General features: G+C 30.9%; 1 pseudogene; it reads left to right on the forward strand.

Moving 5' to 3' along the window:
• The first annotated feature begins 14,518 nt into the window (after positions 1 to 14,518).
• On the forward strand, positions 14,519 to 16,429 carry LOC108840718 (protein DETOXIFICATION 54-like; annotated as a pseudogene).
• Positions 16,430 to 19,889: the final 3,460 nt, after the last annotated feature.

The raw sequence follows: 19,889 nt of genomic DNA on the forward strand, positions 1-19,889 counted from the left end.
AAATATTCCCGTGACAAATATTGTAACAGGTTAACAAACCCAAACCCGAACCCTTCAAACTTAAAAACTTGTCAAAACCGTATGATAAATCAAGACCTTAGCTTAGCATAATAATTATTGGATGTATCCAAATCAAGCTAGAAAAAAAAACCATTAACCTTTTCTAATAACTATAACCAAACCCAATGACTTTAATATAAGGAACAAATCACGTGCACATTACTTCATGCTTTCACGTCATTATCCGGGTCATCTTCATCGTCAGTATCATCACCATCTTCTTCAGCATCGCTACACCAACGATGTGCACCATCAAAGCTTTAAAAAAAACGGAAGTTTTAATTTCGATCCCAAAAAATCGTCTACTCTGATACCATGTAAAGTAGAATAGAATATGATATTATTATTGTGTTGTGTTTAATAAAAGAATACAAGATGCATATATATAGTAGTAACATTAACATAATGTTAATACTAGATAATGATATCTTTCCTAAAAGTTAATGTAAATATACTAAAAATATCTTAAGATTAACTTGATTTTCAAGTCTTTCCTTTCGGTCTTTAGGGTTTTCATGGATTTCACGGGTTTCGCAGTCTTGGCAAATAAGATACACATCTTCCGGCCCAACATATCTCTAATAAACTACGTGCAAGTTACATGAATAAAAGGTACCCGCATGCACGTCTCCTCATATCAAGATACGTCTTGAAATTTATGTAAAGACATAAGTTACAGGGGTGAATCTACTTTTATGGTTATGGGTTCAAGTGCACGCACCTTTTTAAAAATAAAATAGTTCTAGAAAAAAAGTTGTCCAGATTTTGACAAAATCTAAGCTAAAATGTAAGTGTGCACCCATTGAAAATTTCACTATGCCCTCTTAGTTTTATAAATTTATGATTCTGTACTTGTTGTTTTTATATGTATTCGGATATGCACCCACTAATAATAGGACGCATAAGTAATAATTTATGTTGTTCCTTTTTTGTTTATAAAGCCAAATGTTCATAGGGTAAAACTCATAGTTTGGAAGATCAGTAGTTGGGAAATAAAGATCATACAAAAAAGGTAAAATTATTTTGATTTCGTATGTGGTAAGAGCGAAACAATTACTTTTTAAGTTAAGGTATATTATCTACTTTGTATTAATTAATAACCTATCATATTAATTTCATGATTCATCAAATATATGTGTGATATCGACAATAATGTCTAATAATTTGGTCGATACACATAAAGAAACAGCTAACATTAGTTTGCATGCCCTCTTATGAAATTGCGGGACTACAAAAATTAACAAAAATGATGTTTTCTTGTCAATAGTTTGAAAGTGTAGCCCATGATATCGATAACGTTACGTACTGGGCCTATATTAGTTTGTGAATAGTATTAAGGCCTACACATCATACAATGCAACACATTGTGCTTCTTCTCGCCGTTGAGTGCAAAAGGCATATGACTGTTTCAGTTCTGTGCTTTCTTTGGTCTCTGGACTAACTCCATATTCTTGTTTACAAGTTGTTGTTCATTGGATGTTGGTCAATGATGTTGATCATTTATTTGCCAAAAAGATCCATTATATGTATTCAATTATGGTTCTTTAACATAAGAAATCCAATTATGGTTGGTCACTAGTCTCTGTAGGTATCTTATATACAACAGTATCCAGTGTTTCATGCTATGAGGTCAACTTGACATCCCCATATTACAAATAGTATTATATAGTCGAAGTGGTCTGAAAAATATCAGTAAACAAATATCATGCACCTTTATTAATTTTATCAACTACGGGTATATACCGCATGTCCAGAAGTTTGCGTTATATCTCGATTAAATATTCATTTTATAACCAGCGAAATTCAAATAGGGAGATGTGGACGAGTACTAAGTTTGTCTCTTCTTTTTAAAAAATAGTATGTGCGTCGACACTTGCTCTCGAATCAACTCTTCGCCAATAATCGGATACATATTCTATTCCTTACCTAACTAGCTTAGCAATTACCTTTCTCATAGTGGAGTTGAATATGATCGTTCAGTTCTTAAAATATTATAGGTCCCAATATTTTATTACGTGTTTTTTCTTCGAAAGTTTAGTAACTCACATCACCGATATTCTCTTGGCACAAAAAAACGTATATATGATATATATACGTCTACTATCTCTTTAGTATGCTTACATGAAGTTGTAGTATTTTCCTAGCCTTCGTGGCTTAATTTTTACTGTAGTTGACTAAAAATCTGTTGGATATAACAGAGAAATTAAGTTCATTTAAAAATAAATTAGTTATTCTATATAATCTAAAAGATGGTTTACAATTTCCAAATTTTGTGTATCACACATGACGGTTTACTAATAAACAAATTGTAAAAAAAATTGTTTACCAAAAATTGTTACAGTTTCATGTATATTAAATGATTTTATATGAAATTTATGTTTGGTTTGGTTTTATCAACTAAAAGTTTTAAAATTTTAAGTATGAATTAAATTTTTGACTTGCGCTTTCAAAAGGCAGGATTTTTTTTTCTTTATTAATACTCAGTTAGAAAACGATATAAAAATTATTAGTTATAGGATTATATGCGTTTTAAAAATTTGTAACCTAATTACATAAATAGTTTGTTGATTGTATTTGCTTACACTCTGGATTATTTTCCCGAACCTAAACAAACTTTTTGGTTTTGGTTTAATCTCGGTTATGAGGTTCATAGAAAACAGAGAATAACATATGTTTTTTTTTTTTTGACAAAGGCTTTACTAATTAAATTGCAGGAGAAAAAGAGTTTTACAGAGTTTGTTACTCAGTAGGTCAAGTGGCCTAACACAACTTAAAAGATACAAACTTGAATCATAGATTTAGTAGAACCGGGCCTGTTAAGAAGCAAACCACAACTGGAGGAGAGATGAGGAGAATTTTGGTCTATCAACCCTTAAGCTTGAGATTCTGTTCTTGACAATTTGCTTAATCTGAACCACAGTCTGATCAGCTGAGGAAAATCTTGCGCTATGTAGTCTCTGGTTTCTTTGAAAGCGCAAGTCAAAAATTTAATTAATAATATATGTTTTCGATTTACATTAATATATACTATGAAGCTTAAATTTATTTATGAAAATATTTACCTCTGAATATACCTTAACACTGTTTAATTAATATTTTTATTTTAGATGTATTCAAATTTGTAACTTTCTACTAAATCAAGTGAATGAGACCCGTGCATAGCAAACGAAATGATACATCAAGCCATTTCTAGCTTCAACCTCCTAAATAGGAAAACTAGTAACAAGGAAGATAAAATTAAACTAAGTTAAACATGTATATATATTATTTATGAATTTATTTATTTTTAAATAAAATCAAGTTTTTTTTAATATTATGAGTATCGGAGTGGTCACATTCATTGCCTAAGCCGGTCCTGCTTATGACGTACGAGACACTAACGATATAATTTATGTTGAATTCAGAAGACACATGCTTTCGTCAGGGTGTTTTTAAACAACTCTAGATACTTTAGTCGACAAGCCGAAACGTAAATAAATACCTATAAAGCCAAAAAAAGAATTAACTAAGTGTTAGTGATGTTTTAAGAAGCATATTGATCGTGTCGTATTATCGGACCTGTCACTATCTTCTTCTGGGTTTATGGGTAGCCGTACGTGCGTATGGCATTCAAGTCTATATTAACATGTAAATAAAAAAGAAATTCTTGAATAAATAATTAACATCAACTTAGTTGGTGTTGTCTTGTGATGACTAGTGACAGACCATTTATATGGGGAAGGGAGGTTGAGTGAGCGTTTCATTAACTAAGAAAGGAAATATTAAAAAGTAGTAGAGAAGGAGAGAACAACTTTTTAAACGAAAAACAGTGAAAAAACATATAGGAAGTTATAGAAACATTTATCCTGTTATCAGTGCCATCTTTAAAAAGAAGGTATTATAAAAAATTACAAAAGAAAAAAATTATAATTAAATTCTATTAAAATTATTATATCGTACTACTAAAGTTTTTTTTCATTTTAGTAGGCATATTTCTTTAGTGTTGTACTATCTGGTCTTCTCAAAATTTAGGGCAACATAAGTTTGATCTTAAATGAAGAAATTGATTAGACGAAATAGCAATTTTTAGTCAAAAATATCATATTATTAGGAGAAACTTGCATTTAATCATTCATATTCATCCTAATAAAGAATTATTATTTTTCTTTCCACTCCAACTCCATATACAGAGAGTTTCATACATATATTTATATGGGAGAAATATACATAAACATGAAAATTAAGAAAGTAATCATGTATTTATATATAGAAAACTGATGTGACAATTTGTCATCAACTTAAATGATATTATCCTTCCTGAAAAAAAAGATTACTTACAATTCTATTGTACGTTTCTTAAATCGGATAGAACACTACAATAGATTATTGTAACATTACATGCTAGAGAGAGAGAGAGAGAGAGAGAGAGAGAGAGAGAGAGAGAGAGAGAGAGAGAGAGAGAGAGAGAGAGAGAGAGAGAGATTATATATTTATGATTTTATTGTACGATCTACAAATAGAATAAAAGACAATAAAATATTATTGTAACATTATATATTAGAGAGAGAAAAAAGTGATGAGAAGGATGAAGAGAGGGGAAGGGATGAAGGAAGAGAGGGATATAAAGGGGAAGGAGGGGGGGAGAAAGAGAGTGAATAGTGAGAGAGATTGCATAATTATAATTCTATTGTATGATCCGTAAATAGAGTAGAACACTATACAACACTATATTGTTATAATTTTACATATTTATTTTTTAAAATATTGTTTTAAAAAGTTAGAATCATGGCATATCCAGAAACTCTATATTTTTTAGGTAAATGAAAAATTGAAAAATTATTTTTTAGATTGATAAATATAACTGAAAAAGTGAGGGGAGGACAATTTTAAAGGGCAAAATGTAAGTTTACATGTATTTTTTGTCATGGTTAGTTTCTTAGTTTTTTTTTAACAACTATTTTATTTATATAGAATGTAACATTACATATAAGATAATAAATATGCCATCATTTGAGAATTTAAATAAAGAAAATATAATACAACACATAAAATAAAATTCAGAGAAGCATAATTCTGAACCATCTTCTTCGATAATAGAATAACAATTCTATTTCTTCGATGCCATCTCCACATGTTTCTTCGTAACTTTCTTTGTTGTATAACATTGGCCAAATTCCAATTTAGATCTATAGATATCCATCGACTTAGAATCCAATATATTGATTCTCTCGAAAGAAGTAAATATTGGATCTGCCAACCTTCAACGATTATAAGAATATCGCCATACAACAAAGAATTGGTTCTCCTAATCTTTATTATTGCATACTTTATCCATGGTGGTTTCCATGGCAACGGTTTCCAGAGTAAAGCGGTAAGGATAAGTTCCTTACCACTAAAATCTGGATCCAATACAATCATATAGACGGTATTATCATCGATCATGGGTATGAATTCCATGTCGGAGATAAGAACAATGGATTGGGAGATAAAATGGTTAACACCCAATGCACCGTGAATATTTATGCAACTTGTCTCCATTAGAATGAAGAAAAAAGCCACAAAGAAATAATTTTGAAAGAGAATCTGAAGATACCATTATGAACTGCACTCGTCTTAATATTGGATTCAACACTATCGAATGGAAATTGGAGAGAAAGTAGCAGTTGAGACAATCGCTCTCACCATCGCCCACTAACTGCTCTCTCTCTCACAGTTAAAACAAATCCATTCCCGGTTAGTTTCTTAGTTTATGTGTTTGTTATGGTTGTTGACCCTGATTTCTCTATATATAAACTAGGGTAAACCCGCCCTACGGGCAGACAGGCGAATTAATACTCTAATAGTATTTTTTAAAAATAGTTAACTTTTTAAAAATTATGATTATATAACACCTACAAAATTTACTTAATCCGATTTGCTTACCTAAATGATTTAGTGAATAAATTAGTTAAATTTTGAAATGAACTCTCTCAAAGAGAAAAAAATTTGAACAGAAGCATTTTCTGTTTTTTTAATAAAACTGTAATCATCTTGTTCGCTTAACCAATTGGTTTAGTTAGTGAATTAGTTAAAACGTAAACCAAAACATTTCTCTGTTTTTTTTAACTCTGTGTGTATACGTGGTGTGTGGCTATATATTTAATTATTTATCTTTTCATCAAAACACAACTAATTATTTATACATTTTCTATAGAAATAAATAACATAGTGATTTGATAAAAAAAACATAGTGATGGACAACTGAAGGTAAAATATACATTTCTAAATGTTAACAAATGTTTAAATAGTTTTTGCTTAGCAATAATATAAACTGTCAATATTATTTTCAAAAAAAAAGATTTTGCTGTAACTCTTTTAGAAAATATTATAGTTTCTGCGCAAGATTTTATTTCATTATATTTTTAACTCTCACATGGTAAGAAAAAACAGTCTTGCATCTCACTTGTGCCCTTTCTTTTTCCACAAGTCACCAAACATCTTCATCCATGAACTCTTCCTCTTCCTATTCCCACTTCCTAATTCATCTTCAGTATCATCATCATCCATGAACCCAACCACCTCACTCTGGTCAAACAACCCACCACCTACAAACACTTGTCTGCTGACCTGGATCCATCCCTACCGTTCATCTCACACTCTCCAGAAAGAACCGCAGCTGCAGCATCAGCCGCCTTCCTCCACTGCTCGGTTTGAACTCCGAGCGTCTTCATCTCAGCTTCTAAAGCTTCTTTTGCTTCTCCCATGAACTCAAGCTTCTTCTTTATCTGAGCTTTCTCTTCTCTGCTTTCTTCCAACTCTTCTCCAATCCGACACACATTTGAAGCCATCTCATCTTCGTTAGCTTTCACCTTAGACATCTCAAAAGCAGAATCATTTAACTGACTTTTTAAAATCTCGTTTTCTTTGCTCCATCTAGTATCTGTGTCACAGGTCGTGATGATTTGAATTGAAAATGATACAAAAGCATAGATTATTTCCAGGTTAAGACATAGCACATATACGATACAATAAATGTACTGGGAAGAATGTCGTAGTTGCAAGTAATCCTTTGTAATTATCATCACCTCCTTGGCTCCTTGAAATGAAACAACCAATCGCTGCTCACCAGATGCATCCCACGTTTTCTTATAGATTTCCTGGCTGGTTTGTCAGTTATGAAAACCACAACAACTTTAGCATATTGATCATGCTCTTCGGAGACAGAAATATGTTCACGACATGGACCCAACAACTTTTGGATCCAGACAGAAGCTCTGTAGCTTAGATTCGCTTTACAAATGATGAAAAAACAGATAGGCCCAAGTGCCATTATGTAGCTTACCTTTGACTGGTTTCACGTGTCTGCATCATCATCTGGAGCATTTTCTGAGAAGACGTGAATTCTTAAAGAAGAGCCGAGACTTTGAGCGCCTTCCAGAACAAAAGGATCACACGGCCTTGGTTTCTCAAACACAGCGTTGATTAGAATCACACAAACCCCTCAATCCAATTTAATCCTCTCGTTCACTGAATCTGTATTCGTCGATGACTTCCCGGGAATCAGAAACGCATCGAGCTCATGCATAAGAATATCAGAGAAATAAAATATGAATCAAACAGATCCTCAAACACAAGATTGATAATCAAATATAATCTGAACAAACACGAAAAACGCAAGAGAGAAGTAAAAAAATAATAATTGAAATCTCAATCACGAAAAAGATGAAAATCTGGGTAAAATACCTCAAGCAGATCCCAGAGAATAACCACAATTGCTGGTGACAGAAAGAGAAGCAAATATGGAGTCGCATATGATAATGAGGCCGAGGAGGAGACGTCGAGCCGCTCGTAAAGAGGAGATGCAGCACAGAGAAATCAGAGGTGCAAAGGCAGAGTTAGAAACACAGCAGAATTGAGACGATTACATCAAAACGCCCACCGTTACGGAGTGTCGATCATCTCGTCGCCGATCGAAGAGAAGCAAAGAACGGAGGAGCGCATCTGATTAGGATTGCGATCTTCACGTGCTAGAGAGGCCGAGCAATCAAAATGTGAAGAGAAGCCCATACGAAGTAACAAACTGATCACCAAGGCTCACCACACTGCGTTTCATTTAATAAGCCACGTGTCGAACGCTCAGCGACCGAATTTTTGACATGGACGCTTACGTGTCAGCAGGAGAGAATCAACTCTCTTTTATATATATAGATTAATTGAAAAAACTATTCATGTTTTTTTGTGAATTTTTTTTTTTTTTGAAAACAACCTTTTGTAAAATGAGAAAAATGTGCTTTAGTCAATATTTTTTTTGGTAAAATTATGCATGAGAAATTATCTAAAATACCACAAATCAAGTACTACTTTTCAAAAATATCTTCAATCAAAAATATACTAAAATTTGGGTTTAGGCTTTAGTGATTAGTGTTTATGGTTTATTATTATAGAGTTGGGGTTGAGTTTATATATGTTTTATAAATATTTTGAAAAAATAGTTTAGTGTTATTTTTTCACAAATTTATGGTATTATAAAAATAATCAATCATTAATAATAAATATGAATAGTGGTATCAAACTTGTGGTAGAATTGAAATTCTCCCGTTATACAACCACCTAACAAAAACTTGCTTGTAACATATGCATATACCTGGAAAATAACTATTCCTGTCATTTTTGAAATTATAATTTTTTTTAAAAAACTAACGTCTTGAGAAATGAAAATAATTTATTTTGAATAAATCACATTAACGCCACAATTAGGTTACCGAAAAGGACTGACCAAAATAAATTAAGTTTTGTTATTTAACAAGATGTTGTTTTCGATTTTTTTTGTTATAATTTCAAAAATGACATAAATAGTTATTTTGTCAGGTGACGGTTGAATTTCAGTCCGTCGGATACCTCTGAATTATGAAAAAAACAGATATCTGAATATGGTAGGTGTTTAAGGAAGTAAAGGTTGGGAAGGTTGCATCCAAAGTGGATTTCTTATACAATTTTTAAGATATCTCTATAATTTTTATTAAAAGGTGTTAATTGTTAATGTTATTTATTCTTCTTTAACTAAAAATGTTTTTTTCTCTAGGGAGTAGAGATGTTGGAAAAAAAATTTTGAGTAAAATTTTCGCTAACCCCACTTCATATCCAACTCCAAAATGGAGTAATGGTTTTATTTATAAAGTGGTCCTTATAATTTAGAATTTTTTTATTTCATACTTAAATAATATTTTAAATGATACAATAACAAAAAAGAATATCATAACTTAACATAAATATTATCATAATTTATTTTATTTTTAATAATAAATGTTTAGTTTAAATAAAATATATATTTTATATAAGTTTGTAAATATAAAATAGTTGGTTAATTATTAAATTATTATAAGTTGAAAGTATCACTAAAAATTATTAACTAAATAAAAAAATGAATCATTTGGGAATATCCTTTTTGGAGTAAAAAAGAATAATATATGGATTAGAACTCAATTTTATTTTGGAGTTACACCATTTAAGAGTAAAAAATACAGTAATACATTGGAAATGCCCTTAACTTAATGTTTTCAAACTTCTTTCTCAAACTGTTTGACCTTAAAAATCATAATCTGTAATTATATTATGCATTAGAATACCTCTTGGCTACATACTGCAATTGCATTACAGTTGATTTGCATATGATATAAAGTTGATCGTCTCACCCATGATTTAAACCTTGTACCGTGCGAATTTTGTCTCCAATCCTGGCACAGCCAGGTTGTAACATGAGGGAATCTATATTCATTTTCTCAAAAAAGAAGAAAATAAAGAAAGAAAGAGAGAATCTATAGTCATCTAAGTTTACAATTTCTTGTTGATGGTTATGGTTTTATATGAAATCCTAACACATACATAGACTAACGTTAAATTCATGGTGATACGTTTTCCGTTATATTACTTCAAAAAATTAATAGTGCTAGCTTAGATCATGCCCAACGTTAGGTTGTAAGAGAGTTCTAAAGTAAGAGAGAGACAAAGAAAAAAGGGCTTGTGGAGTTCTATAAAACCCATCCAAAGAACCGGTATCGAACTTAATCTTCCAGCTGTCCAGTTGTGAATGGTTTTGTCTTTTACAAATTATTAAAATTTAGTTATCTGTTAAAAGTTAAAACTCTATTAAATAGTAATAATTCATCACTGAGATGGTTGTTCTGGGTTTCTACCCGTTCAGGCTGCTCTTACATGGTCTTAGAATATATTCTCTTTGTATTTTAACAAAAGCGCTTTTAGATTGTGCATACAGTTTAAAAAAACATTTAATGTATTATTTCTTATAAAAAATACATAATTAATTATCAGACAAAAATTAAAAAAGAGTGTACAATATCATTGATCATATAACATTAACTGTTAATAAATTTTACATAGCAAATAGCAAATTGAAAACGTCATATTATTTAAAACAAAAAAATCCTCTAAAACATCATATATAATAATGGAGAAAGTATATAGTTGTAAATAGTGTTTCTTATGTAACATCGATTTGTTAATATTATTAATTTATTTAATATTTTCTCCGTTTCTGAATAAGTGTCACTTTGACATTTTTTACACATATTAAAAAAGTGACGAAAATATATGTAAGGTGGTATTAGTTACACATTTCCGACTAATAGCATTTGAAATAAATAAAATTAATTATAAAATCAATGTAGTTTGCAGTTAACTTTCAGCTGAAAGTAAGTATATTTTGCATTGAAATTGTAAAATGAATTTTTTTGTATAACAAACAAATGTTAGAATGACACTTATTATAAACAAAAAGAATATATAACAAACATTTCATCATCGTATCTTCTGTTTTTATTTTTTAATATATTGTTTACTAGTGTAACACATATACAAGTTTGAGAGGGATTAGAGTGATTTGATTTTAGTGAGTTTTAAGTGAATTTAAGAATTTGATATGATATTTGTTAAACCACTGTATAATTTCATTTAAAACCATGAGTTTCTGTTTTTTTCTAACTATAAAATTCCATTCATACTCTAGAAATGCTTAAACACTTTAAAATCTACAATTTAAAAATTTTAGTAACAATTAATTTCAAAATATTTTATGATTGACAAGTTTTTTTTTGTCATTGAAAAAGTCACAAGTTCAAAGACACTGAATTTTAAACTTTTTAAACATTTTACGTTTGAATAACAATTAATTTATCATTTTTACTAATGATTTTAATTTTTTTGTTGAATACACCTCCGCGTGGTCTTGTCAAAGATAGCACACAACCCAACAACTAAAACACTATATTATTCTAATAAATATGTTAAATTTTAAATAATATCTTATACACAATTAAAAAATTATATAAAAAGTCACCTACAAAAACACATAGATATTAATATTAACTAGACATTGATCCGCCCGACCGGGCGGGTATTTATTTTCTGTTTTTAGTTTTTTTGTTTATATTAAATAATGAATTTGTAATATTTACACATAAATCCAGATTGAAAATTAATTTTTACAGTTATAATAAAAATTAAAAGCTTAATAAAATATTATGATATAAAATTTAAATTTCTTAATTAAAATAATATAGAGGTGGGTCATTTTTTTTTCCAATTCTAAAATTTTAGCATCCCAAATAAAATAAATTTATAAATATATAAAAAGTATAAATATATTTGGAACTATAATTTCTATCAAAATAAATTTCTTAAAGAAAAATAATTTAGCGTCGTTGTTGTTTATTTCTAGAGCTTGACCCGTGACGGTATAAATATTTGCTTTCGTTTTAATTTTTTATTTGTACTAATGGTATAATATATATATATATGTATATATATATATAAATTAAAATGTATTACATAATTATTAATAGAACATTTTAAAACATAACAATTTCATTTATTACATTGAATAATTATATTTTTTTTGATTTTGACGTCTATTATATCACAATGTATCATATAAACAAAACCAATATTTATAACTAATTAGACTTATATTATGAAACCATTATACTAATAATATATGAATAAATTATTTTATATTTTATTTATATGTTATATAAATTGATTATGATGTGTGATTTTTATTTTATTATTTAACTAATAAATATTAAAAAAATTAATATGTTAAAACGAAGTATATCGGGAAATCTATTTTTGTAAAGATTTGATTAAAAAATCTATTATTTCAATTAAGAAAATGCATTAAATGCTTAAATCTATTATTTAAATTGAAAAAAGACAAACATACTTAAATATAAGTTTAATAAAGACAACTATAATTAAGGAAAATACATTTATAAATCAGAAAAGACAACTTTAATTAAGGAAAATTAATTTATTACTTCAGTGGCATTCTAATGTAAATAACTTTAAAAACTTAGTGGCATTTTTAAAGTGTACTTCTATTTTAATAATATAGATAATAATGGCAATGCAATTGGTTTATGGAGTCTCCTACCTTTGAACAGTTAATTCACTATGGCACCCCACCATTTTTGGTTTTCTCTATTCTATACCGGCCAAAAAAAGTCCACATAAAAAAAGCAGCAGACATCAATATTTGTTTTCTTAGTATAATCTTCCCTATTAGATTGTTCATTATCCAAACAGAGTCTATTCTTATTTTAATAGTGAATATAGTATCTACTACTCAATATTGCATTGCATCGATTAGCATAATTTTTAGTTTTTTGTTGTTGTCCATTTGATTATACCTCTCAAAGATAGTACAAATATTAGAATCTTTGAATTTTGATACATGGCTTTCTTTATACGAGAATTTTTAAGAAATTATTCGAATCTTCACCAAATAACTTTTTTTGTTATGTTGCAAGTGAAATAATTAAAATAAATGGTCAGATAAGACTATTTAAACTACGCCTAATTTAAACCCGACAACAAAGAAGTATCTAACCAATAATTTCTATCTTTGAAGATTCATTTGTGTACTATGCTTATCTTTTGTATATGTTGGCTTATTTGTCAAAACAAATTAGAGTACATTCTAAATAGTTAATTAATAAGTTGAATATTCAAGTATTAAAAACTCATTAAGTTCAAAATTGTAAATAAGTTAATTTTTAGATTTTGAATTTTTGAGAAATTTCATTTGCAGCAATCTAATTGATAGCAAAGCGAATCATAGAAAAATTTATGAAGAAACTAATTACATGAAAAGATCTTATGATAGTCAATATGAGACCTCACCACCTATTCATATATGGTGTTCGAGTTCTCTTAATTGTTATTTTTGACGGTGTTTTAAATTATTTCCAGTCTTATTTTTATTTTTAATTTTTTAATAATAATATTAATAATAATAGTTTAACATATATATATATATATATATATATTACTAAATTATTTTACAAAAGTACTTAGATATGTTGTAATGTATGAATACATTAAACTCAAATAAATAATATTATTGAAATAAAGTATTAAATTTAAAAATCAAATTTTTTTTATTAATTTTAATCAATATGTGATAGGTGTATTATCCCAAAATCCTTAGAAAATTATTTTGTAACGTAGTTACAAGATTATTTTACAATATGGATACATTATCCTAAATGGAAATTATTTTTTATAATTTGTGTGTAAATAGTGATTTTCAATAGATCAAATGTTTCCTTATAATATAATATGGAATTAGCATTTTTGATAGAGTTAACTGACTTTTTTTGAAACAAAATGAACCAAGTTTTATCAAAAATTAAAAATAGATCAAAAGATTGTGCATAATCTCATAAAGTATTTTCAAGATCTTTTTATTACTTATTTTGATTATATTTTGCAAACTTGTAACAATTAAATTTTGTTGATACTTATGTCTACAGCATGTGGGATTGCCAATCCATCTCTCATTAAAGGCAAGATAAATGTTTTCCATGTTATTTATAACACTATATATATCAAATAATTTCTTAATTTTTATGTTTCTGAAAAGCTCTATAATTGCTTTCTAAAAGAAAAAATTTATAATATATATAAACTTAAAAGTATGGGTTTATCAAGAATTTTTTTTTAAAATATTTTAGTTATTAATTATTATATGTTTTACTTTAGTAATCTAAATACCTAAATTACATGGGCAATCTCTAACCATGTTTAACGGTTAAAATGGTGAGTATTCAGTATTCACTCAAAATCTATTTGAGGAATTGTTTCTATAAATTAATAGCAAAGTTAGGAAATATATACTCCAAAACTAAATTCAGGTCATGTCTCTAGAAATCTTAAATTATTTTATTTAAATTGATTTTCAAATAATTCGCCACTCAGTTCTTCTGATATATGTATATTATTCTTGTAATAAAATTTGATTTATGAAATTTGCGACAAAATATTAGATAATAGTATTGCTCAGTCATCAAAACCATATAATATAATTAGCCAGACAGTTTTTCATACAATTATTATTATTATTATTATTAATTTTTTTTCATATAATTATAGTTTATATAGCAATGTCAAAGCATGTTAGAACAGACAAATCTTAAATGTTTTCTTAAACGATGATTTTTTTTCTTGGAACTCCTCCTCTATTTATTGCAGCTTTCCTCCCTTTCCCTTTCAGAACACAAACGAACTGATCTTTTTTTCATGTGTTTTTATTTTCCTTAGCTTACCTTTCTAGCTCCTCTGTTTCACGTCCTCCTTAAAGCTCTGTTTCAGAACAATGGAGGAACAAGACCAACCAGACACTTTCTCTTCCCATAAACATCCAACTCTACCTCAAATCATAGACGAGCTAAAAGAGCTCTGGGCCATGGTTTTACCGATCACAGCAATGAACTGTCTAGTCTACGTACGCGCCGTCGTCTCCGTCCTCTTCCTCGGCCGTCTCGGCAGCCTCGAGCTAGCCGGAGGAGCTCTCTCCATCGGTTTCACCAACATCACAGGCTACTCTGTGCTCGTGGGACTCGCCTCGGGGCTCGAGCCAGTGTGTAGCCAAGCCTTTGGTAGCAAAAACTGGGAACTCCTCTCGCTCTCTCTCCACCGTATGGTCGTGATTCTCTTGATCGCCGCGGTGCCCATCAGCATACTATGGATCAACCTCGGGCCCATCATGCTCTTCATGGGCCAAGACCCGGAGATAACCGCTACAGCCGCAGAGTATGTCCTCTACGCGCTTCCTGATCTTCTGACTAATACTCTGCTTCAGCCGTTACGGGTTTATCTAAGGTCACAGCGGGTGACGAAACCGATGATGTGGTGCACGTTAGCTGCTGTGGCGTTCCACGTGCCGTTGAACTACTGGCTTGTGATGGTGAAGCGATGGGGTGTTCCTGGTGTGGCGACTGCTTCCGTTGTGACGAATTTGATTATGGTTATGTTTCTTGTGGCTTATGTTTGGGTTAGTGGGAAGATGCAGAAGAGTCAGAGAGTCAGTGGATCTATGGTGGCTACGGTGGCGGCTCCGTCCTCGGTTGTGGAGTTGGTTGGAGGGTTGGGACCGTTGATGAGAGTGGCGGTTCCGAGTTGTTTGGGGATATGTTTGGAATGGTGGTGGTATGAGATTGTGATTGTGATGGGTGGTTACTTGGAGAATCCTAAGCTTGCTGTGGCTGCTACTGGGATTTTGATTCAGACAACAAGTCTTATGTATACGGTTCCTATGGCTTTAGCTGGATGCGTGTCTGCTCGGGTACGTGTTTTGTCTTTATCACTCTACTTTGAAAAAAAATATTGCATCAACTTCCATTAATAGGTGAGACCGTGACACGTGATTGGACATAAACATACATAAAAATAAAATAAATGATTTGAAAAGAGAGTTGGGCAGGGCTTTTCACTGGCTACGAGCCACTCAAGGTGTTGGTTGCTTCAGTTATGCCAATTGTTGGGCTTTGCGAGCTAGGGAACTGCCCTCAAACTACTGGTTGCGGGATTCTAAGAGGGACAGGCCGGCCTACGGTTGGCGCACATGTGAATCTTGGGTCATTTTATTTTGTTGGGACGCCTGTTGCTGTTGGACTAGCATTTTGGTTGAAAATTGGGTTTAGTGGATTGTGGTTTGGGTTGCTTTCCGCTCAAGCTGCTTGTGCGGTTTCGATATTGTATGCAGTTTTGGCAAGGACAGATTGGGAAGGAGAAGCGGTGAGGGCTATGAGGATGACGAGTTTGGAGATGAGGAAAGTTGAGAAGGACGAAGAGTCGTCGTCGTTATTGGATGATCGCAATGGGAGTGATGAGAAGTTGGATGGTGTCTTGTAATAATTTGAATCAATTGTGGGGTAATTAAAGCAAAGATTTGAGAGACTTGCTGTTGTTTGGTTGATCTTGTGAGTATTGTAAAGGAAAAATGATTGCTGGCTATATGAAATATTGACCATAATATAGGCCATGCAGACTTTTTTTTAACAAAAAATTAATGAATACATAACTACATGAAGCATATGTTATATAAGGCAACATTCATTAATTTAATGATGTTATGTAATTAACATCCTAAGCTTAATTTCATTAATTCAAAAAGTGACGTAGACGGTAGACGTTGGAAATGTTAACTCCTTTTACTCCTCTCGTTGATCAATTAAAATCTAATTCACCTGACCATAGTTTAACCTAAATTTAACTATATCCAGATTTAAAAAAATGAAATTTGACCACAAATTTTAAATTGGCCCAATTTTTTAAAACAATATCAGAGACATGGTAACTCTAAAAATTAGGCTTCCAATTCAAATCGGTGAGAGAGAAATAAATTAGTGAAATCATGTTTGGTTATCAACCAAAATCGTGTTTAGTTATTAACCAAAATCGAGAGAGATGAGTTAATCGATTTCGGAGTCGATTAACTTCTCTCTCTCGATTTTGGTCAATAATCCCACAAGTATCTCACAAACTTCTATTCTCTCTCACTTATTTGAATCAAAATACTAATTTCTGATTTTCCCATTTTCTAGACAGGTCGAATTTTAGTTAAGTTATGGCCGAGTTGGTCAGATTTTAATTGATCGAACATGAGAATTAATAGGAGTTACAGTTTCTAACATCCACGTCACTTTTTGTATTAATGAAATTAAGATTGTGATATTAACTATGTAACATAATTAAGTTCAGGGGATGTTTCCATGCATAACATATACTTTGTGTAGCTATATATACATTAGTTTAGTCTACATGTTTAGCCATATGATGGTCAATATTTCATGCAGCAACAATCATTTTTCTTAATTTAAAGTGTTGTCGACTCGTTTTTTATGTCTTTTTAGTGATTTTACTATTTGGAATCTTGTCTGCAAGTTAAAGATTTTAAAAACCAGACTTAGTTAACTCAATTAGAATCATAACTATTGTTATATTAGAAAGAATCGTAACATGTGTCTGAAGGCTTGGCCACTGGATGAGATCTCGATTAGGTTCGATGGATGCTCTCTGGTGAAAGTTGTCAGACGATGAAGGTGTTTGTGATGGTGAGTCGTCGGTGAAACGATGGTTAGATCGTCAGCGGTAAAAAGGTTGAAGCGATGGATGACACGTATCCTCGGCGTTGAGGATAAGATTAGTGGTCTCCGCTGTGGGTCTGGGTCTAGCTCTTTCGTATTGCGTTGTCGTTTGTTTTTGGGCCTTTTAGCTTTGACCGTTTGTTGGTTTGTAATGGGCCGTGTTGTAGTTTCTGGTTCTCGGGCTATGCCTTTTTAATAAATATCGTTAGGAGAAAAAAAAATTCAGTTGTATAATTATGGTCAACAACTAATGATTGGGAAAATGTCAATGATTCTAAGCCTGACACAGACACATGTGTTCCCAAAATACTCTGGGATATACCATTGTCATATTAGTCACATACAAAATATTTCATTTTGTTGGGTCTTTCGAATCTGAATTTAAATAAAAGAACAATGTCATCAATAGTAATATCAGATTAGTTTTAGACATTCATAGCAATGCGACGAAACACAATTGAATTTAAGAGATTAAATTGAAAGAAAATACTTTAAGGTGTGATCCGGAACAAGTAAATTTGGTGAATGTATATTATCTGGTTCGCATTTAGTGCAGAATTTGTTAATGAAAAACCCAGAAAACTGTTATTAATTCATGATTCAGTACTAATTGACTGGTAAAAAACTGATGGTATTTTCAAAAACAAATTGTTAAATTTTTTGATGTATTAACCGTTTATAATACTGATTAAACCATTTGATTTGTAATTTTTGGATTATGATGAAAATTTAACTATACCAACTAAAGAAAATAAAGATAATGGTAACAAAAAGAGCCAAAAGTTGTTATTGTGTTTCAACACTAGTTTATTATTGTTATATACTGATAAGCAATAAGTTAGTTTTTTTTTGGTCTATGCTGGATTGAAAAATTAATTATAATAACTGTTATCTAATTATTTATTATCTATTTTTCTTAATCCCAAATCCCATCTTGCTATAAAAAGTTAAGTTAAATAATTTATTGTCGTAAATATATGCATGTCAAATGAAAATTGGAATTAAAATAAAATTTGGAATTTTTAATTATATTTTAAGAAAACTCATGGATTTTAGTTTATTTCATGTTTTCAAAAATTATGATTATATAAGTTTTTAAATTAATTTATTAATATACTTTTCAATCATGAGCGATCCAATGATCCAGTGATTTAGAATAGTTCGGTTTAGTGTACCGTCGGATTTAAAAGCATTGTTTAAACGTTAATTTCAATTCTCCTTGATCATAAAATACCTTCATATACCCATAGTACAACTTTCAGTTAAAATCTGGAAAATGATGGTAGACCAATACCAATAAAATGTTGCAGAGAGATAGAGAGAAAACAGATTACCTTAAAAATCTTTGCAGATGAAACTCTTCTGAACTCGTCCATGTTGCCAACGAGGATATCTCATCGAGGACAGACCTCAAGAAGCTCTGCAAGAAAAACGGTTCTAACTCATTACATTAATATGTTAATGACTGAGACTCAGGATTGCTAAATGAAATTCCACACTAGCAATTCAACTACATGATACCATGTGTCAGCAAAATCACCTGGAAAAGTCATATTTGAAGTCTGAGCAACAGTATATTAGGGACAAATGTCTCACATCGGGTATTAGAAGAGATCCTTAGCAATATATAAGATAGATGGGCACTCTTCTTATCACCAATTAGCTTAATATGATATCAGAGTCCGATCCATGCAGTCCAACCCGATCTATTATCGATCCAGCCCAAAGTCGGCTCATCGATCCTTGTCCAAACATTCCGAGATTGACTCTGAAAGAGCCATCATCTTGAGGAGGCGTATTAGGGACAAATGTCTCACATCGGGTATTGGAAGAGATCCTTAGCAATATATAAGATAGATGAACACTCCTCTTACTACCAATTGGTTTTAAGTATGAAATTCATCTAGCTTAACAGAGTATGAAACTATTAACTCTAACGAAACTATTTTTTTCCATTGAGAAGTAAGAATGAAAAAGATAATAAAGATTGATTCTGGAGCTACTACACATGAGAACAAACCAACCAGCTGAATCGCAGCCACCAGTTAAATTGCTTATAGTCTTTAATACATCCGACTCCTCCTACCACCTCTTAGACTTGAGTTTCTACGACCACGCTTCAAACTCTGGTCGTCATCAACAGCATCATCTTCACACTTATCCTCAACAGCAGAACCAGAAATCTCATCGTCCCCATTTTTGCATCAGTGTCACATACTTTTTCTAATTTCCTACTTGTTTTCTCTCTTTCTGCTAGATACCCCATTGTTTTCTTTCTCAACATTACTCATGAGTTTCATGTAACGGTTACGGCTTGTCACCAACTGATTGCCCTCTTACCATGCAACACTCCCCTTTTGTAAGCATCTCTAAGGACCACACTCTAAGGACCACAGTGTGAGTCCTAAGACATGTCTGTTGGACGGC

Source organism: Raphanus sativus, chromosome 2, assembly GCF_000801105.2.
Source record: "Raphanus sativus cultivar WK10039 chromosome 2, ASM80110v3, whole genome shotgun sequence".
Lineage (NCBI taxonomy): Eukaryota > Viridiplantae > Streptophyta > Magnoliopsida > Brassicales > Brassicaceae > Raphanus > Raphanus sativus.